The sequence below is a fragment of the Bactrocera oleae genome, chromosome 3 (assembly GCF_042242935.1).
Source record: "Bactrocera oleae isolate idBacOlea1 chromosome 3, idBacOlea1, whole genome shotgun sequence".
Lineage (NCBI taxonomy): Eukaryota > Metazoa > Arthropoda > Insecta > Diptera > Tephritidae > Bactrocera > Bactrocera oleae.
In genome coordinates this window covers 66,971,121-66,993,971 of record NC_091537.1, presented here as the reverse complement: position 1 = coordinate 66,993,971, position 22,851 = coordinate 66,971,121, and the positions used below count along the sequence as shown (strand labels likewise).

Sequence of the window (22,851 nt, the reverse complement as noted above, 5' to 3'; positions counted from 1 at the left end):
TTTGTAATTTAAAAAAAAAAATTGTAACAAGTTTGGTTTTTAATTTGTTTTCATAATTCGTTTTAATTTTTTTTTTATAATTTGTTATATTTATGTTTATAATTTTTTTTTTTTTTTTTGTTTGTTTGTTTTAACTCCTAGTGAGATTTATTGTCAAATAACCTTTTTATTTATAATTGAATTAAAAGATGTTCAATGTCTTAATTTCACATCAGAATAACACTGCAATTAAAAGCATTTCGTTTCTTAACAAGCTGAGTAAACGTATCCGAAACCGTATCTGGGAATATTTTGTGCTGCTGAAACAATAGCAAAAACGTAATTCGAGACTAATAACAACAGCATTTTCTGAAAACTGTCTCAATTGAAACAAATGATATTTTTATTGCCACGGTTGAATATAAATCGAGGTCCGCCATCTTAAATTACAATATATGTCTCCTGAAATGATTGAGAGAAATGATAACTGTTTTGTATTGTTGTATCACTCCCAGGCACATACATTTAAATGCTACTCTATTTTCTACCCAAAAAAAGTTTCACATATGTTTAGCTCTACACTTCTGGTCGAATTAATACCGATTTTTATTTAGTATTTTTATAATACTATAATATAATAATAAAATAAAAATAAATTTCTTGACGTTAAAATTCTTTTTATGCAAAAATTGATTTTTTTTCTAATTAGAAAGACCAAAAATTTTTTTTACTTTTTATAATACTAAATACATTTTTTTTTATTAATAATAATAAAAACCATTTTTAAAAGATATGAACCGTATTTGACCGATAATTGTGTACTATTGTTTTTTTTCTTTTCAAAATCGTTCAAATCAACCTAAAAGTATGCATGTAAAAATATGCTTTTGAAGTAGTGTGTCTCTGAACCACAACACTATTTTATAATTTTGATTTAAAATTATTTTCTTATTCTTTCCAGCTCAATTTATACTAAATTTATTTTTATAAAATAGTTATAAAAAAATTTAGCATTAACATTCAAATTGAAATTCAAAAGCGAATAATTTTCACCTCAAACTTAAAAAAGGGAAAAAAGTTATAATTTTTGAAATTCAAGAATCCTTATTTAGTACAAAAGACTAAATATGCAAAAACGCACAAAAGCAAAATATAAAACTCTAGAAATACATAAAAAAAATTAAAAATAATAGTTTGATGTCATATAAAATATAAAATGTATATAAATTGATTAAATGAATGTTTGTATGCTGCTTGCAGAAAAAAATGTAATCAAAACAAAAATTATTAGCTTTTAAATTTCAAAAAAAGTTGAAGGCATTTTCAACAAAAAAATGTGAAATGGGCTGGGGCAGCTAGTTTTGTGTTGATCTAAACGTTTATCGAAGTTTCGGTACATTTCTTGTTCTATACAACAATAATTTATATATTAAATTTTTTTGTTTTGACTTTGTTTTTGGGAATTTTTTATGAGAGCTGGTTCCTCTCAATGAGTGCGTTATCAAATTTGAAAAGCTTTCTGATGTTTGGTATCTTTTTCTGAAATTATACAATAATATATATTTTTCGAATTTTAAACAATTTCATTTTTAATATTATATATACATAGCTATTTTTTCTATTAAGTTTTTAAAATTTTTAAGCGACTTATAACAAACAAAATATTTTTTCCTGACATTAAGTTTATTATGTTTTTGATTTTATCGTCAGAACATAATTAACACATTATTTTTTTGTTAAATTTTAATAAAAATAAATTTTTAATATTTGAAGTTTTTAAATTTTTTTAAGTTTTGGTATCTACTTTGTTTTGCTTTCTTTAATTAAAATATATAATTTTTAATTTAAAAAATAGTAACGTGTGAAAATATTAGAAAATTTTGAGAATTACATAATAATAATTTTCCAATTTTTTTAACTTAAATAAAAGGAATAAAAACACTACCAGAACCAGTGATTTTTTGAATCAAATATTTCTGTTCTATAACTCCATTTTTAATTTTTTTTCTCATTGCCTTAGAGAAATGTGTTGCAATTTTAGTGCTTTAAAAATTAAAGAATGTAAGTGCATACATAGATATAATTTATTATAGTTGTATAACGGTTGCAGGCGCACATCGTATTCAAGATTTTCCCTTTAATTTATTTTTAGTTATTTAAGTTATATTAAATTTTTTACGCCAACTGTTTTATTAACAGTATGTGAATTTGCTTAGAATATAATTTATTATATATAGAATAGATCCTGTAACAGGATTTAAAACTATTTGTATGTGTATACATAAATATACCACAAAAAGTCGCCACACATTTGTTTACAGCGAAATATCCCACCTAATTTGATTCTCGGAAAACCATTTAAAATTACAAAAGTTCTACTGGCTAGAACGGAGAATATTATTAACTTAAAATAAAAATATTTTTATTTTTTTTGGATTTCTGTTAAATTTTTTAACCTAATTAGTTTTCTATAGACTTATACATTTTTTTTTTGATTTTTAAATTTGTATTAAAAGTAGATTTTCTATATTTCCATTCAATTATTTTTGAATTTTAATCTTTTAAGTCCTTTAAAAAATTTGAATAACAATTAAACCAGGCGACGTTAAAAGAACAATTAAAATTTAATTTTAAATTAAAAAAAATAAGCCAGAAATCATAATATTTTTATAATATAAAAATTCATTTTTTCAATTAAATAATCTTTTTTACATATATTAAACTAATAATTTATAAACAAAAAACAATATTTGTAATCAGTATATTAAATTAATTATAAAAATTAAAAACTTAAATTTTTTTTATATAAATTTATTAAAATAATATATTTTTTTATTAAAAAATTTAAGTTTATGAAAAAAAACATGCTTTTAATCAATAAACTAAAATAATTATAAAAATTTAAAACTTGATATATTTGATTATTATTAATATTAAAGAATTAATTTAATTAAAAAAATGTATTTAATTAAAAAACTAAAAATGAATTTTAATAAAAAATATCAAATTTTTAATATTCTAAATTATTTTAGCCTACTGATTTTTAATCTTTAATTTAATTATTTTTTATAATTTAAAATTTTCAATAAAAAATAAAACTAAAAAACTATATATTATTTTAAATACTTTTTTTTAATAAAATATTTTAAAAAAATATGAAAAATTATCAATAACATTTTAAATTTTCAATTGAGTTTATTAAATTTGTATACGCAAGTATTTTGTTGCCTTAAGTCTTATATATATAAGCAAAAATTATTTAAAATAACAAATTATAATTTTTATTATCACGTAATAATGTTTATAAAATTTGATAATTTTTATTTAAAAAAAATATATTTTTAATTTATCATTATAAGCACACAACAATACTATTTAATGCTGTTAATTAAAGTATTTAAGATTAATTCAAATATTGTTTAATTAATTTAATTTTTTATTTCAAATAAGTTAAAGTATTTCCATAAGGAAATATGTAGTGAGCGCCTGTTAGTTAGTGAAAAAGCGTGTGAAAAGTGGAGCGTTGAAAACTATTATTTACATACATAAATTTATTTCCATATATATGTATATACTTTGTATACATGAATATACATTTTTAAAATGAATTAATCATTAAAAAAAATTTACTTTATTTAGTGTTAATTTTTACATAGTGAATAAAAAGCAATTAACTTACAATGTTGCGCATTGTTACAATAAATATTCATTGAATAGTGAAATAATTTTTTTTTTAAAGTTATTATAATTTTTATTAATTAATTTAAATATAATAATATCTGAATAAATGATGTCAATGCAATATTTTTTTAAATTAATTTGAAGTGTTTTCTTTATTTTAAATATATATTTTATATAATTTTCTAGATAAAAGAGGGTTGTTCTTTTAGAATTGGATATATTATTTTATATATGCACATTTTAATTTATGATTTTACTTATTTTATTAATTTTTTTATTTAAGTTTATAAAATAAAAAAAAATATCTAAAATATATTCACAAAAACAGAAAACAAATAAAAATAGGTTTATTTATAATTTAATTTTTGTACTTTCCGAAAGAGAAAAAAACTAATTATCACTCCGTTCCAAATTTTGTGTGTCATACTGGTTTGGAAAGCCAAAATATTGCTACTAGCAATATTACCTGAACTTTTTACTTTTTTCGAGCGAAAAAAAAATTTCGGTAAAAAACAATACGATTTCGAAAGATTTGCTCAGAACAAAATTCAGACCACGACTTTTTCAATTGTTACTCCAGGTCTCAGATCAATTCAAATAGTTTTTCTTTTTTGCCATCCCAAATAACAGGGTTTTTTAATAACTGCTTTAAAATATAATATTTAGAACTATTTTAGTTAAATGTGATGGTATTTTGCTGGTATTTTCAACGGAGGAAAGATTGTATAAATATATTTGATAAACTATTAATAATATTAGATGGATCCGAAGTTTGTTTTTGATTTTTCTTATCTCAATCCACTTAGTTAAATTGTTTACTCATTGTAGCTATATTTATTTTGCGGCGCTGCAAAAATCTTGGTTTCTTCGTTCCTTGAGCACCCGCTGTGTGTAGGTGTATTTGTTCAGAACATCAATGATATTAACTCCCTCCTTTCCACAATTCTCTCCCATACATTTTGATATAGAGGTATTAAGCCATCTGAAATCTTTTCAGCTTCTATTTAGCTGTACTAATCGTCTGCAGATGTTATAAAGCCTGGAAGCATTCTAAAAATAATTTGGGGTAATACCAAATCCTATAGCTAATGTTAATAAACATTCACCAAACACAAATTCGCGTCCGCTCCGGTTAAGTAGATCCGACTGAAAATTATATGAATATCAATGGTATTCGTATTCGAAAGTATTTTTCAAATTAAAAAGGTAATTCTTGACCGAGTATTAATCCACGTCCGTTCCGGTTAAGCAGACCCGGTTGTCGGGCGAACTTAAGCGTCTTAAGCTTTCGTCTCATAAATTCTAAGTCTGAATCACAATTTTTTTAAAAGGTCTTTAAAATAAAGCATTTAAGCAGATTTACTTGTACATCATTGTCTGATTGGTAAAACTATTATGAACGAAAATCTCTGAAGTCATTCGTTTTCAGAATACTCCCTTGAAACTTCTCTTTGATTTTTTAAGCTATCGAAAATTGCACTTACGGAAGTGAGTTCTGAATCAGGATTGATTGCCACAATGGCAGTGATTGACCGAGTATTATCCCATAAATCCTAAGAGCGAAGCACAACATTTTCCCAAAGGTCTACGAAATAAAGCATTCAGCAATTGAAAAGCATTGTATGATTGGTAAAACTATAATGAACTATCTCGTAGCTTGTTCTCAGATTACCAAATACTTTGAGCTCTTTGAAATTGTCTGCAGTTGACTTTGAGTTTTTAAGATCTGACGAAAATTGTTTTAACGGAAATTACTTTTGAATAGGGATTGACTGCCACAATGGCAATACTTGACTGAATATAAAACGCGTTAATTCCGGTTAATTAGACCGCTTTCGGTGGAACTTGTTTTGAAGCCATCTTAAACTTCCCTCATTATTTAAACGGCAAAACTATTATGAACTCGGAGGTCATTCGTTTTAGATTACCAAATATTTCGAGCTCATTCCATGAAATGGCCAATAGTGGTCTCTGATTTTTTAACATTCATCGCAAATGGGTTTAACAGAAACGAGTCTTGAATCAATAGATGAATGTTTCCCGCTCAAGTTTTTCTGAAACACGTGACAGAAAAAGAAGTTGAATGAACGTCGTAGCCAAGAGGCTCTCCAATGAATGGTAAATTGTTGGGTCGTGGATTCAAATCATCTACGAAAAGTGAAGTAATCGGAAAAAGTATTAATGTACAAGTAGATAGGGAAAGAGTTTTGCATAAATGCATTAAGTCTTAGAGGAACTTTTGAATTAAACTCTCCTAAACCTAAACCTAAAACTCTCCATTACCATACAAATAAATCGGATGGATTATCGATTTTTAATAGTAAAACAAGTCGTTGGTTAAAAAAACAGGGCAAAGGGGCGAATTATAATACTAGTATATTAGTCAAAGTAATATCTAGTTTAAGCATGGACTAGTACTGTACCAGATATATATGTAAATAGTAGACTTACAGTACATTGCTTAGTAAATTGATTCAGTGTATTTGGTTCCTTCAGCTTTAGTGGATGTGCTGTAATGTGTTAGAGACTAGTGGAAAAAAATAAAAAAAAATGTGCCTTTTCACTTCAGAACTAAGAATAAAAATAAGAGAAGTAAAGAAAACTATAGAAAATAGAAAGTTTTGAAAAAAGCGAATATGAAAGAAATTAGTATAAATAAATTCTAATAATAGCAAATAAGAGCTTAACTTTAAAGAAAAATTTGCATAAATTTCAAAAAAACAAAATGTAAGTAGTATTTGTATTCGTAAGTATATTACTAACTAGCTGGATTGCCAAAAACATCGCCACAATTACTATATATAAATATATATTCGTTCCGGTTTTTATACCATCATATATCATCAGGACCGACAACTTTATTTTGAGAAGTATTTTTGCCTCTTCCAAACAATTTTAAAAGAAACACATAATATATACATATGTACATATATATTATATTACATTAATATATGTACATACATACATATATGTATACAATTATATATTTTGCGATCTATTTACAAAAGTACAAGAAAAGTTTACAAAATGTACTAGTTGAATGGGTATACCTGGTATCAATGTATGTAAATATGTCTGTTAGTTTGTAGCTCACCTTTGTAGATATAATATAGACAAAATATGTAGACATAAATTTGTATATAGCTATATTGCAGTATAATTTATTCTCAAAATATGTATGGTCTGTGTGTTTAACTTATATATTGTATAAACTAAAAAAATAAAATCATAAAATAAAATTTAATAAAATACAAATTTTATACTTTAATACAATTGAATAAAAAAAGTGTTTCACTCTAAAGTTTTGAGGTTTGTTGTTATTTTGGCAACTTTCAAAAATTGCTCGACTAGCAAAACGTACAGAAAGCGGGCTTATATAACAGAAATATACCAAGATGTTAGATGATAAACAGAGAACTCACATGAAGAGAAGATACATACAGTAAACCAAAAAAACTTGTACAGAGAAATGTTTTGATTTTGAAGGGACTTTCCTTATAAACTATTTCAGCTTTTAAACTGCAACCAAGAGTAACAATATGAGTATATTTTTTTCGTATTTGAATAAAAATTTTAACAATAAATCATTTTCATTTTAACCATTGCAAAAAATTAAAATACAAGTATCTCACCTTTTAGCTGCAAAAAAAAAACTTGTACACTTACGTTGTCAACACTTTAAATGCAGTTACCAAGTAGGTACTGTTATTTTTGTCTGCCAGTTCATTTGTGCGGTTGTAGTTTTGGCCAAAAAATTGTAAATAGAAAATGATCTCAAGATTTACAGACTCTAGTAGACAAATATTGGCAAGAGAACAAAAGTACTCGCGAAATAGGCACCATTACAAAATAAAAACTATTGTTCAGTACATTATTGCTAAATTCAAAAATACTAGTGGAGTGTGGAGGACTTGATTTTAGTGGAACGACCAAAAAAATTTTCACCCCCCAAACTGAAAGTAAAGTTGATCGGAGTATCAAGAAACACCCCAAAATATTTTAAAACTGTTCCCTCAAACTGTTCGGAACTTCTTGCTTTCGCCTGATTTTAGAGCGTACACACCACGAAATAAGCCACAATTATCGAAGAGAAATACTACGAAACGTATACTATATTCCAAAGAGTATATCCACAGCAATAACCAATTTTGATAATTAATTTGGATCTGATGGTCGTCGATTTGTATGGCGTAAGACATTCTCAAGCATGGTCGAGGCTGCATTTTGTGGTGTGTGCGGCAATGGAAGCAAAAGGAAAAGAAATACAAGGCAATATTAAAAACAATTTGGCTCCGCCACTAGCTAAACTCATTTTAAGTGGGACTACTGCCTTTTTCTCACTTTTTGATGTAACTAAAACGCTTTAATAGTTTTGGATATATGTTACTTCAAAGACAAATCATCTTGCTGTGGAAGTTTCTTTTTGGTTCACGGTGTATATACATAAATAAATATGGTATATACATTGATATATTTTCTTGTGTCTTGTGTCTAGATCATGTCTCGTCTCTAAGTGGTCGAATTTTCAAAAGCTTTGACAATATGAAGACCAAGAGTACATCAGAGAAGTGTTTTGAGGAGTATACTTTATCACGAACACAAGTATTTGAGTAGCACAAAGCATTCTTCCATCCATCTCTGTTAATGACGATAACATAGAAAAAGTTAAAGAAACAATGCTCGAAATTTGTCATGTTGGCGTCAGAGATATAGCAAAGGATTTCAACATCAAATATGGATTAACACATTTTAGTCAATGTTTTCGGTATGATGCGTGTCAATGCTAGGCTCTGAATCTTTTGCAAAAACGAATCGAGTAGAGTTCGCAAAAGTGATGCTTGACAATGTAGCTGAAGACTCTACATCCATTAAATGCATCATTATGGGTTAAGAGACGTGGGTATATAAATATGACCTGGAAATTATTCAACAATCTAGCGAATGGCGCTCCTAAAATGAGTCGAAACCGAAAATACCAAAGTTTTTTGAAGGCACTGAAGGGCATTCTAACCGAGGCTTATAACAAGTGATTTTTACATAATCGATTAAGCATTTACAACGCTTGTATTGGTACAAAAAAGGCTGTTTTGAAAACAGTTTGTATTAATATACGTGTAATTGGTTTTTTTTTTGTTGTCAGTCTGAGTCACATTAGATCAGATGGTGTATGGTTGGTTTTCAAATCTTTTTTGTTTGGTATATCAGTTTTGAGTCTGGATATGTATAAATTTAGCCTGCTAGAGCATTGTGTGTAGTTCACACTTACTTGGATTTTATGAGATAGCTCGATTCCTTCGTTTTCTTTGTGATTAAAATGAATATTAAATTAATATTATATAAGATTAGGATTGTTTCATATATACCAACTTTCCATTATGTTATATTTCTGCTCTACTCTCTAGGATTACGCCGAGGTATAGAACATGTCTTATGAAATTTCACACTAGTGTTATGAAACCCTTATATTAACAATATAAAATTACGACGCTGTTAGTAGGCTGTTTGCTCAGGAGTTAATAGGATCTTACCAGTCAGCAGCTACGTGAGAGAGGGAGAAATGATGTTCGGAAATTCTACCAGAAATTTAAGCGTCTGACTTAGGGTTTTAAGTCCGAAGCTTCGGCCTGTAGAGGCGAACACGGTGATCTGAAAATATATACACAGGGCTGAAAAGGAAGGGCATTGAAGATATGGAAGTACCACTTTTTTAACTTGTTGTTTGGCGATGATGACGAATACAACGTATGTGGAGATGAATCTAGAGTTCAGAATCGAGGACTATGGTATTAACTTACCTAACCATGATGTAGTTCACGCCGCTATACACCAACTTAATTATAACAAAGCAGCAGACACAAATGGTCTCCCTGTGAAACCGTTAAAGGCCGGCGGAGAGAAACAGTATACTGTGTCCTGGTCGTTCTACTATTCACCAGATATTCCCACTGCGTCAAATCCTGGAAACCTGGGAATAAAAAATTGGCATCCGCCATCTCTTCATAGATTAAAAGGCACCGCGATAAGAGATTGTGTGTAGTCCGCATTGTCAAAGTTTTTGTGGCTATCGAGAAGGAATGTTCCGAAAGTAGCCTTTCGGTTAACGATGTCAAGATGGAAAATATTCTGGCTACCAGAAGGTAGGGCTGACAGTTCGCTCAAGACTTGTCAGGACAAAAGGGATAACAGGCGTTAGATAACTTTATTAATAGCATGAACCTAATTTGTTATCCGACTTGTTTGGATGCAGGGTCACAGGGGAATCGCTGGAAACCGCAAAGCCGACGAGATTGGTAGAGAGCGTACATTTACCCAAATTTCATCTTATTGGCAACGAGTCGATACTCCGCTGTCCTCTTGTGCTTAGGCCTTGAATCAATTCTGACTGGACACTGTCCAATAGGCTCACTCACTCCATGTGTTACATATCTTGTCGGACGTACATTGCCAAAGTTGTATGGAAGAGGGTGAAGTGGAATCATTTAGACTCTTCCTATTTTTGCCAGACTGCAGTTGAAACATCTCGGTGGATTGTGGTAGGTTCAAAGCGCTTTGTCGATTTATAAAGCGTTCACATTTGGAGTGATAGTTAGACTTACGACATAACTAAACCTTACCAGAAAGAATGTAAAGGAGAATTAGCTAGTAGCTGTTAATTACATTTTCGAAGCAGTCAAGAACAAGTTAAGATTATCACAAGCTCAGTAGGCAGTTACTTTACAAGTCGCTTTTAGTACCCGAGCTTCTGTATGGCATAAACAAGTAGAAGAAGCAGTGACGAAACTTGGTGTACGAGGCTGGAGAAGGTCCAGAATGTGCAGAAGCGCATAAAAAGCATTAATACGTCATGTCGAAATCCAATTGGAAATAATTAAAGAAAGAAATATTATATATTTTTTTAAATTTTGTTTATTTTTAATTTAATTTATTTATATTGTTGTTTTCTTTAATTTTCCGTCATTTTATTTGTTCTTTTATTATGCTTTTTTAATATTTTATAGTTTAATTTTAAATTTGATTTATTTTGTAATTTAATATTAATAATTTATTTTAATTTTTTTTGTTTTTTTTCTATTTGATTTCATTTGATTTTTTTATACTTCACTTTAATTTAGTTAGTCTAAGTTTATTACATTTCAATTAATTTACTTGTACACATATATTTAATTTTTTACAACCACATTATTTTATTTTAATTATTAGTTTATTTTTATTTGTAATAATTTTTATTCAAGTAATTTAATTTTTGTTATTTATTCAGATCTAAACATAATTCAAAGCTACACTGGGGCCTAAAATTCGCCACCACTCTCAACTGTCACTTTTTACTAGCGTTGCATTAGCACACCGCTAAACTTCAGCTGACAGTTGCTAACAAAACATATCACTACTTATCTCTCTCTAACAAAAAGTACCAACAAAGCACGAAATAATTGGTAAACAAATATAGTGGGGCTAGCGAGCATGTGTGAGAGAGAGGAAGTGCGACCAATTGGCGTTTGGCGCTCAATAACAGCCGCCACAATGCAGTCACTTGACAGCGCCACATGCTGTAAAACATTTCGCTCACAAGTGTTGCGTGCTGAGCAGCGAATGCCATGCAGCAAAGTGTTGTGAGAATTTGTTTGTTTCTCCATTCATTCGTTGTTTATCCAATATACACACAAACGCGTACATGCAGGCGTTTATGTTAACTAGATATACATATAACATTGGATAAACGTACTTACATGGTGGAGCGCTCAGAGCAGCGTGACTTATATTAATATGTTGCGTCCGAATTTGCTTGGAATTCAGTTTTAAACGGATTTTCAACGATAGTGGTCATTCGGTTGCGAGTGTTTCCCGTTGCGTATTGGGTCATGCAACAACAAAACGTGTCGCTGTGTAGTAAAAGTTTAATGTTTTTCATATAGATATAGTTTATAACAAAAAGTAAAGAGAATTGAATGTAATTAAAAAAGTGTAGTGAATATTAAGTGTGTACACATTAATCACTTAGAAATTGATCGAAATTAAAAAGCTAAAACACGCAACAAAAAATCAAGTCACACAACGAGCGAGTGGGTGAAGACAAAACACGTACATATGTACATGTGTAAAAGCTACAATAACAAGGCGGCATAGATTTATAGGCCGAAATCAGGTTGTTTATTATTTGTGTGCCTTTTGTGCAATTACTTCTTTTTTATTGTTGCTATTGTTGCAAGGATCTAGTGTGATTGTATTGTTGTTGCAAAATTATGAAAGTGCACAGAAGGTCTATATAAATTGTATGTGCAAATCGCTTGCAATTCGTTGATGCTGTGTAATTTTGTGTCAAGGAAGTAGTGCCAGCGCCATTGTCGACGTAGCTGCAGCTAGATTCGCTGTTGCCTCACTGTCTTGTCGTTGGCCTGTCACAAGCGCTCGCTCCCCACTCGCACAAGCAAGCAAGCAAAATAATATTGTGTTTTTTGTGGTCATTTGTTGTTTCTGCAAAAACAACAGCAAGTAGGTGCGGCAGGGCAAAAATAGTATAATAAATTTAAATCAGCTGTTTGCGTGAGTGCCATCGCAGCTGTAGTGCAACAGCAGCGGCAGCAGAAAGTTGAAAGGAAAAGAAACAAAACACATAAAAGAATTGGCGAATGGCCGAGAAAAAGTTGTGTGCTTCCGTGCAAAATATTGATGTTTTCGCACATATTTTGCAGTTTGTGGACGAGACGATTGTTCCACTAGCGGTGTGTGTGCTCTACAAACACAATTTAATGAATTCTTCTACGCTATTTTTATTAATTTTTTTTAACTCACACATTTTTTAATTCGATTATATTTTTATTTATTTTATTATTATAACACTTTTGTTAGACCAAATCAAATTTCGCATATGTGAAGGAAAAATGAAATTTCTCAAAAAAAAAAAGTTTCCGTTAAAAAAAAAATAAAATGAAATATAATAAATAAATTTAAAAAAATGTTGGCGGCTCATAAAAAGTTTCACTTAAATACATATAAAAAGTAATAAATAAATAAAATAATATTAGTATGTATGTATGTATGCGATTTATGCATAAACAAATAATGTTAAAGTAATAGCGAGTGAGTTACGAAATTATAAAATCCACCGATTTTGATCTCTTTAAGATCATGTTAAAATTACTCAGTTACTGGCGCGTTATTCATACTGTTTAACTATTTTATAATGGTTTCTTATTTCTAATAAAAAAATTCTTCAATGAAATTATGGGTCCAAATGTGAGGATGCGTGATAGATATTATAAAAACGATTAAGAAATGACAAAATTTGGATATTTATAAATAATGATTGTTTGATCATTCAAATATATTTTAAAATTAAATTTAAATTTAAAGGAAAATAAGAAGAAGTCATAATTTCGGCTGAACTGGTTTATTTCTTATAGCATAAAAAATATTTTTATATTGATTTTGATCGTTCTGTTTGCATGGGGCTACATATATGCTATAGTAGTCCGATATCGGAGATGCCGACAAATGACAAATGAGTAGCTTCTTTCGTATGCGAAATTTCAAATTGATATCTCGAAAACTGAGGGATTAGTTCGCGTATATACGTAAATCAAAGCTGAATAGACAACACAGACAATTCTTGATTTCGCTATGATATAAATCTAAGACAAAAGAATGCGCAAATTTATCGTATCACATGAATTCGGCATAACATATGCTTTTCAATTAGGAAACCAGTTTGCAATTTATTTATTTAGTGACACACAATCCGAAGTGGTTTGTACATATATTGGTGTTTGCAAAGGGTAATTAATTACAAAAAAAAAAAAAAGTTTACTAAATTCCTAGTCAATAAAAATAGATTAAAATAAATTTAAATTAATGTTAACAACAATGAAATGTTTAACTAAATAAAAAATATCGTGCAACAAAAGAAAGAGTAAAGAAGACTAAACTTGACAGCGCACAAGACTTTAGCATTCGGCTTTAAGGTCTGACAATTGTGCACCAGCGAGAGAAATTTTTAACAGTTAACATAACAGCCACGCTCGCGCTCTCTGCACAAAATTTGCACATTTTTTGCAAGAAATTGTGAGTCCCAAAATCATATGCATGCGGCGTTTTGCAGCAATATAAACAAAATATATATTTTTACACATGTGTATACATACACGTGCAGTTGTGTTCGCTTTTGTGCATCTAAAAGGAGAATTTATTTACATACTTAAAATATATAAAGTGCGCCGAATATGCGATTTCTGCTTAATATTTTTGAGCGCTGTAAAATTGTTTATGTCCAATTAGCTGCATTTAGTGGCTTTCTAATAAGAAATGCAAATACAAATTGCATTACACATGCCGTGTACTCGCCACTCAATCAGAGAATGTTAATGAATATTTAACAATAATTAATGAATAATTAACATTCTCTGGTTGTACTCTCTTGTAAGAATTTAAACATTCCGCTGTTAATGCTATTTTCTAGCGGAACTTGTTACTGTTAAGAGCATTACCATTCACTGTTAACACCATTAATATTCACTGTTCAAGCAACTTTTGTATGTAACTATTATAAATGCATTCGCAAGCGTCGCAAGAGAACAAGTTGCAGTAAATTCAGTGACAGTAAAATCAAGCAACAATAATAACAACAGATAGTCAGTTAACTCACAGCGGCATTTGTTTATTTTCACGTTGTTCGTTTGATCAAAGCAGCCTTCGCTTGAATTTCGGCTATTGTGCGGAGTTTGTTTTTTAGAAATCCAAGAACAACAAATCTGGCAAGTGGCAAAAATTCGTGCATTTTTTTTTAAATATAAATAAATGTATTTGTATTGACGCAAGCAATAAATATTCGTGATGGTAATTTAACGCATTTGCTACTGTTTGACAATTAGGAAATATTTTTGCATAAAGCGTTGCAAATTGGTTTCATCAATTTGGTGTGTTTGGAGCATAAATTGTGCCGGGCTCAGAAAGTGTGTTTTGATACAAAATTAAAATGAAATTAAAAACAACTAAAAGTCCAATTGGAAATAACCCTAATAAATGTCGAAAATTGAAAATAATAAATATATTTTGAAATGATTGTAGTAATTGTAAGTTTCGTAATCTGGTACTATTTAAGATCTTTTACTACAGTCAAAACACAACAAAGTGATTGAGTTGGCCAATATTTTGGCTTATTGAACCTATTTCTCCGATTTTATCCATTTTTGACATCACAACCTACTGTTACCAGGACAAGAAGCACTCTGAGTTTCTTTAAGATAATTCCCATATTGACCTGTTATTACGGATATGGAAGTTAGGGAACTTTTGATCCGATTATATCCAATTTTGAAATTTAAGGCACATTATTTACAAAAAAAAGATGCTCTCAAAATTTCAATACTACTAAAAAGTCAGACATATGTAGGTACTAGCTTCCACATTCGGTATTTGGGAGCTTGAAAAGTTATGGTCCCATTTAGAAAATTTTTGTCGGGAGATGGCATACCTTAATAATGTGTGGCTTAGTTATAGCATTATATAGGTTTTCGATTACTGATATTTTGTGGGCGGGATAATGGTATGATTCCGCCCATTTGCGTTTTCAACCCTCTTACGGAGCCAAGGAATACGTGCACCAATTTTCATCAAGTTATTTAAATTTTTATTTTGGTTATCGCTTCATTTTCAACTCGTCTCGTCATCCTGATCATGGTCTAATCCCCAAACTTTTGTTTCTTTGTTTTGCAAGTTGGTAACTTTTAGATTTATTTTTTTTTTAGTTCTATTAAGTAGTAGAATGTACTCATCGGGTGGCAAATAAAATATCATAAATCTGGTATTATCTCTATGTTATTGCTACTATTTTTATGAGTGCCTGTCCAAATATCAAAAGAGATCGCCCTATCAGTGTTAAAATTAGCAATGTATCATGAAAGACATCAAGACATCTTCACGAAATTTGGCATAGATTATGGTCCAAGACAGCGCTACAATTTTCAAACAAATTGTGCAAATCAAACCACAAATTGACCGATCAAAATCAAGTTTATCTTTGAAATACCCCTGATCTGTCTAGACTCTAGTAGAAAATTTATCGGCTTTTTGGCTTAAATGAGTTCTTCGAAAAGATATAAGCCGATGAAATCTGCTCTCGTACATACTTTGTTTCGAAGTGGTTGTGTTTTTGTAGTAGTTTTTTTGTTTGGTTTCACAAAGCATTGTACATAACAGTCTAAGTGTGATCACCCGCTATGTTGAGGGATCAACCATCTTACCTAACCTAACCTACTCAAATACTTCTTTTTCTTCCGATTTTCTTCCGAGTTCTTTAATTATTTTAAGAGTCATATTCATTCCTAGTTAGTATGTAGTCCCAAACTGATAATATATTATGCTCAAAGGATTTTGAGGATTTTAGATATCACAACGGATAGACATTCCAAGCTGTTCAAGTGAGATTTTTGTTGTCGATTGTAACAGGGTCGGCTTTTCGACCTAACCTAACCTAGTGGCTGCTGAGTCACGATTAACTAATTTTTTACAAATAATACTTTATTTTGCGATGCCACTGAAAACCAGAGTTGCATTTCTCTAGTACGCTTTCGAGTAGAAGGAAAAACAAAATTTTTAATTAATAAAAGGTAGTAAAAAAATTTAAACCACAAAATTTCCAATTTTTTAACTATCTTTGCAACAACAGCAACGAAAACAACAAAACATTTAATTCAACAAGCTCATACAGAAATACTTACATAACACTTCGAATTTCATTACAGGCCTTTTACAAGTACAACAAATGTAAATAATAAATCGACAAAGAGAGAGAGAGGGAGAGGACAAAAATGAATGCATGTGCCCTGTAATATTTATAAGAAGCGAAAAAAGCAAGAATAAACAACAAACAAATAAGTGACCGCGAACCCAGCTTGTAAAAGTCTACGCAACACATATGTACATACATATGTATATTTTTACATAAAGTGCACATAAAAGTTCATACATATTTACATGTAAAGTGTTTTTTTTTTGGTGTTGTCGTGCTTTATTTTGTGCGCTAAAGAAAATCAGTAGCTATGTGGTGTTGACACACATATTTACATACAACCACAAACATACCCATGTTTTACAAAGCAACACGTTGTCATTTCAGATTTACATATATGTAAATATAAAGTTAAAAAATATTTTGACTGAATCAATGACACGCGCAGCAGAGAGACCTACAAAAAAAATACTAAAATCAATTTTTTTTTATAATTGGCAACACTGTGTATTGTAAAAGTGATTAATTAATTCCATAATTGCAAGAAAAGTGTGCAAAAATATTAAATCGAAATTATTTTAAAAATTTATTAACAACCGAAAGGCTAACAATTTTAATCCAGCGCCTTGTTTTGCTTGCCAACGATTTGGTTGGAATTTTTCTTACTGTTGGATAGGTTGGAGTTGCATTTTTATGTAAGTGAAATATTGATAATTTCTTATAAATATAAATATTATTATCATTTCTCATACATTAGAGACGACAAATAAAAACCGAAAAACTTTTTGAACTTTATGGTAATTTAAATTTATTTAAATTTTTATCGATATTTGTAGATATTTTTACCAAAAGGGCTTATCATCCAGATCGCTCGTAATTTATTCTTTCTTCATTTTTGTTATTTTATCTTCTTTTTCCAGTGGGTTCCAACGTACCATGACTTTTTCACTTTTTACCATTTTCAAAGATTTGCATTTCCAACCAAGCTTATCAGAAATTTTTTGTTGATAAAAGCTCAGATCTTTCGTATAAGCTCGAGCTTTCACTAAAGCTCAATATTTCCCTAAAACTCATTACTCACTTAATTCTCTCCTAAATTGAACAATTTTTCATTAATGGAAAGCGCGCGCAAAGCGTGAGTGTCTCCTTAACGACAACTCTTTAAGTACATTAAACCTCTCTAAACTTATTTTCGTAAACGCTCAAGCTTTCACTAATGCTCTGTGAGCAATGAGATTTTTAAAAATGGTTATCCGTAGGTCGTGAACGTCTCCTTAACTCAGGCTCTTTTTAGTACACTGGTTCCTTATAACGTCAGAATTTTTGAATTGACTATTAGCATTTTTTTTTGTAAAAATTCGTGCTTTCATTTAAGCTTATTATTCAACTCATACTCTCTCAAACTTTTTTACATACGGAAAAGATTGTACAGTTCCCATAACAACTGAAACTCCGATACCAGAATTAACCTGGATTTTATCCCGCTAACCCTATTTGGATCGTTTTGCATTGCATCTTTTAGACCAGTCATTTCATGTACTGTCATTAAGATTTCAGTCGCTTCCATCATAAGCAACATCTATCGTCCCGTGGCCCAATTATTTAATAGAACTGCAAAGTACTCCCAGCTTGAAGATTCGTCATGAGAGTGCAAGACCTCTCGAACTAATTTTATACAAACAATGTCCTTAATATTTCTTGATTAGCGGAGCAAAACATAACTTCCTATAAAGCCTTTTTGTACCATCTCGGGTGTAAATTTTTATGTCTCTGGCGCATTTAATTACCAATTTTTTTTTTAAACAAATCCGTTATATGTGGAGTGGGCGGGGTTATAATTTGAATTTGGTTATTATAGCTTTAATGGCTTAAGAGATATTTACATTAAACTTTCAATCATAGATGCGTGCGCTAATACAATTTGTTAGCTTATTGTAGATCTTAGTTATTTCATTTTATAGGTTTTCGATTAATGGAATTTTATAGGCGTGGCAAATATCTGATTACGCACATTTGCAATACGAACCCTTCTTGGGTTCCAGGGGGTATGTGGACCAAGTTTCATCAAGACATCTCAATTTGTATTCAAGTTATCAAACAATGCTTTGTGGAAATTTTTACACCGCGGCCAATAGACTTTGGTGATGATATACGCTAAGAATTACTCACAAGAGTATTCTTTCATCAATTCGTTTAATATTTGATGTCTGAATGACTTTATAGCTACTTTCTAGATATGTATTGTATTTCCAAAGCTTTATTGGTGCATTTTAGTTGCAAATATGAGTTTGTTTATAGATTTTGAACTTAGTCATGTGATCTCGAGGTCAAATTGCCCCAACAGTGTGCAGTTTTACCTTGAAATGTATATGTATTTGATTGTTTCGATGAAGAAACCACTTCTAGAATTTGTCTCAAGTACGTCGAACTTTAATTATTGTAAGCATAAAAGTCTTGAATGCTTGAGTTTTCAAACTAGAGCAGTAGTTATGGAAAGTTACAAGGAGCGGTAAACTTCGAAGCAACTGTAATCTGAGTTCGTTTAACATTATTGCAACAATTTTTATCATTCAGATCTCTAATCGTGAACTCCAGAATAGATAACGTCCAATTTACGAAAATTAGAGTGAAATGATTGGGTTAGGCCAAAAATTTCTGTACTAAAACTCTATACTATACTCTACACTCTACTTTATACTCTCAAAACTGTAATATTATGTTGCCTTAAATTAAACTATAGAGAACTATGCTTGCAACTCGAGAAGGAGGACGAACGAAGATGATGTGTTAGCTATGTGCCTCTGAGCAAGTTAAGAAGCAAAGCATTGATGCTCACCTCGATTATTACTGGATATTGGAATTTCCTTGCATATGATTTAAGTACATGGTAGCCTTGATATTAGAAATGCTGGTTGGTACCACCTCTTAGCTTCATCATATTTTTTTTTTGAAATCAATGGTTTCTATATATATTTTTGGTAATTATTATATAAATATGAAGCTTGAGCGACCTTTACAAGTTGAATAACGATGAGAAAGCAGTTTATATATTATATTTATATGAAATACATATATATTATATCCTCTGTATTATATTATATATTATATGTATTTGTATATCTATAATATAATATTATCAAAACTCATACTCTATTTATTCACTAAGCACAAGTGCTACTTTTATCACTTGAACGCGAAATGAGGTTTTCTAAGTCTGACTTTGGCTTTTCTCGGCACTTTTTGCTGATAACAAGAATACCATAAACATACTTGAGAACATCCGTTCTGGATGTGTACTATATGTAGTTATTTATGCGTGTATGTACAGATACGAGAGCAAGTTAATGCTTATATAAAGGGTGACGTTTTGGCAAGTAGAATTCGTTTTAAATATAACTAAAAAGTTGATAAATGAATGAAACAAATTTTAGTCGTACCAATTCATATAATAATAATTCCTTTGGACTTGGAGAGAATATGAAAGGGTATGTTATTGCGACTGTCGCTTATGAATTTCTCCTTATTGGTCTAATTATGGTTTCCTATTTGTCAGCCGTCGCGCAAAGACCCTGGAAAGAATGTACCTGAGACCTGTACCATGTATATAAAAATGTTTAGAGTGACGACTTGAGCCGATAAGGTATATTCGTATTTCCGTCTCTCTGTCCGTCTGTATGTATATACGCGAACTTTTATAACTTAAATGAACTAAACTTCCAGTTTGTAAGATATCGACCTGAAATTTTGCATGTCTTTTTTCCCCACGAAACTTCTTACTTGTCGGAACCGCCATTATCGGACCACCATAGCATATAGCTGCCTTACAAACTGATCGATCATAATCAAGTCCTTATGTGGAGCATTGTTTCATTTAAAAAGATATCTTCACAAAATTCAACATGGACGCTACGATCTCCACGGACCACTATGGCATATATCTGCCATACAAACTGATCGATCAAAATGAAATTCTTGTTAGGAACTTTTTTTATACGTGAAGGGTATAAAAGCTTCGGTGCAGCCACAGTTAACTTTTTTTCTTGTTCTTTTTTTACTTTACTTTGACAGCTATTCTTAAAAAAAGTTCTACATGCCCAAAAAGACCCTATACACTCTTGAGTCGTCTTTTTTCGCTTAGAATTACTTTTATTTATGTATGCAGATGATTCTATTGTCACAATCTATCCTCTCAAAAATACTATACATCTTAGAAAGCTTACAATCACTTTTACTTGTACGTACAGTAGCATGTACCTATGAAAAAAATATATTATGTACAAAAATACATTTAGACCAGAAAATTTCCGGAAATTGTTGGCCCACAATTCCGGCCGTTTACGGTGGATGTTTTCGCGCAAACGCCTCAAAACGGTGAAATAATACTCTTTATTGACCGTCTGTCCCGTTGGAACGAATTCATGATGAACCAAACCGCGAATATCAATGAACATAATATAATAAACGATTTTAAGACCAAAAACTCGTTCAATATATTCGATCAACCACCATATTCAAGTTACCACTCCGTGGAATCCGTTTCGACTCGATTGAGGCCGTAAAAGAAAATTCGACCCGGACCCGGACAAGGCATGTTTCGATGATTGGAAAAAGAGGTGGCATATGTGTATCGCTTCAGAACGAGCATATTTGAAGGCGAAAAAATAAATATTGATGAAGATTAAAAATTTTTCGTTTTATTTACAATTTCCGGAAACTTTCTGGTCTTAATGTATATACTTTATTAATTCGTTCGTTTGCTTTGCATTTTTCTTGAAATAAAACTGAAATATATTCTCTAAAAAATTGATAATTTTTCTTTTACAAAAATGTGTAAAAAAGTCAGCAATGAAATATTTCCATATAAATTTAAGTTCACAACATCACGTTTGCCTATGCTTGATATTAATTTCAATGGAAAGGTGAGTATGCATAGTGAATCAAATGTTGGTCCGGAAGTTCGTTTAGCACTAGATCACGTGCCTGCGTTGTTAAACGGCGCAATCAGTAGCTCAACTGACATACATACCGTTATAAATAAAAATACAATATTATCTATATGCATATATATTTTTACCATAATCAAGGGTGAATATTTTCTATTTGATGGGCGCAAAGAATTCTTAGATAAATTTCGCTCGTGTGCTACTGTAAATACCTAAAACGAAAAATGCGATACGTGTTATTTTATTTGTAAATTTAATTAAACGGAATGAGATGTTATGACAAACGCTGATTAAATTTGCAGATAAAATCACTAACATGTGAAGCAAGATTTTTTTAAATTTAATTACTACCCCTTTGTGCAAACAATAACCGTTACCTTGAAATACAGAAGATCTTATATAAAAATATATTCACGCTCAGATAAGCGCAGCAACTGGAAGTCATTGACTAGCATGTCGCAAATCACAGTAGATAAAAATGCGCCAAGATATTATCAGACAACACCCAAATGGTGCGCAATTAAGGAAATAATATTAAAAATTGTGCTTATCAACTTTGTATTGCAGCAATTTTAACCACCTTCCAAATTCCTGATAACATATTAAATAAATACGAAAATCTCTTTGGCTATTTTGTATAGCAGCAAATTAGTAACAAGAGCATTAACAATGTTTTGAGGAAACATCAGAGCGTTATAAAGAAAATACGTTAACTTCGCCTGCACCTAAGCTATAACATCCTTGCAATTCTTCTAACATAAAAGGGAATAAAAGATCTTGATTTGATCGGCCAGTTTCCATGGCAACTTTATGTTATGGTAGTCCGATCTGAACAATATTTTCGGAGATTATTGTAATGCTCTAGCAAATAATCTACAAGTATACCGAATTTCGTGACGAAACTTTGTCAAATAAAAAAGTTTTCTATACATGGGCTTGAGTTGGAACGGTCAGTTTGTATGGCTATAGTAGTCCGATATCGGCGGTTCTGAAAAATGAAACAAGTGTGTATAATTTCAGATCAATATCTTAAAAATTGAGGGAGTTTAGGGTATAAATATTGGAAATTTCAATGGACTTCGGCTCTAAGCGATTGAATAATTCTTAAATATTTCAAATTGTAATATTTAATTTACTTTATCAATTAATAGATTTCAGTTATTTAAAACTAGTTCTGAAGTATATTTAAGCTATAAGTCTATTCAAACGTATTTGCATCTGCTTCGCTCTCTCATTTGTACCTATCTACATTGTAGTGTCGTAAGGCTGAGCATTTTTCTCTTTTTGTACTCTCGCAACATGTTGCTACAGAGTATATAGAATAGTTTTGTTCACCGCACGGTGGTTTGTATCACCTTAAACTAATCGAGTTAGATATAGTAACTTGAGTAAAAATTGAGATATATATGATAAGACGAATTGTACTGCATATGGGCGTAATCGGACCATTACCACGCCCACAAATAGCCGTTAATCAAAAACAAATAAATTGCCACAACTAAGCTGCACAATAAGATACAAGAC

The 22,851-nt window shown here is 30.4% G+C and overlaps 1 protein-coding gene across 3 annotated transcripts in view; it reads left to right on the top strand.

The window, feature by feature from the left end:
• The first annotated feature begins 11,444 nt into the window (after positions 1-11,444).
• LOC106614858 (beta-1,4-glucuronyltransferase 1) overlaps positions 11,445-22,851 on the top strand; it is a 270,214-nt gene continuing 258,807 nt past the window's right edge. For all 3 annotated transcript variants that reach the window (XM_036371026.2, XM_036371023.2, XM_036371024.2), the window contains exons 1-2: positions 11,445-11,803; positions 16,398-17,079. The gene's annotated coding sequence lies outside the window, so the exon portion shown is untranslated. The remainder of the gene's footprint in view (positions 11,804-16,397; positions 17,080-22,851) is intronic.